This window comes from Bison bison, unplaced genomic scaffold, assembly GCF_000754665.1.
Source record: "Bison bison bison isolate TAMUID 2011002044 unplaced genomic scaffold, Bison_UMD1.0 scf7180017864340, whole genome shotgun sequence".
Lineage (NCBI taxonomy): Eukaryota > Metazoa > Chordata > Mammalia > Artiodactyla > Bovidae > Bison > Bison bison.
Window position 1 is genome coordinate 3059799 of NW_011494912.1, and position 313 is coordinate 3060111.

Genomic DNA, 313 nt, shown 5'->3' on the forward strand with positions numbered 1-313 from the left:
CTTCCAGTCCAGCGTTTCTCATGATGTACTCTGCATATAAGTTAAATAAGCAGGGTGATAATATATAGCCTTGACAAACTCCTTTTCCTATTTGGAACCAGTCTGTTGTTCCAAGTCCAGTTCTAACTTTTGCTTCTTGACCTGCATACAGATTTCTCAAGAGGCAGGTCAGGTGGTCTGGTATTCCCATCTCTTTCAGAATTTTCCACAGTTTATTGTGATCCACACAGTCAAAGGCTTTGGCATAGTCAATAAAGCAGAAATAGATGTTTTTCTGGAACTCTCTTGCTTTTTCCATGATCCAGCAGATATT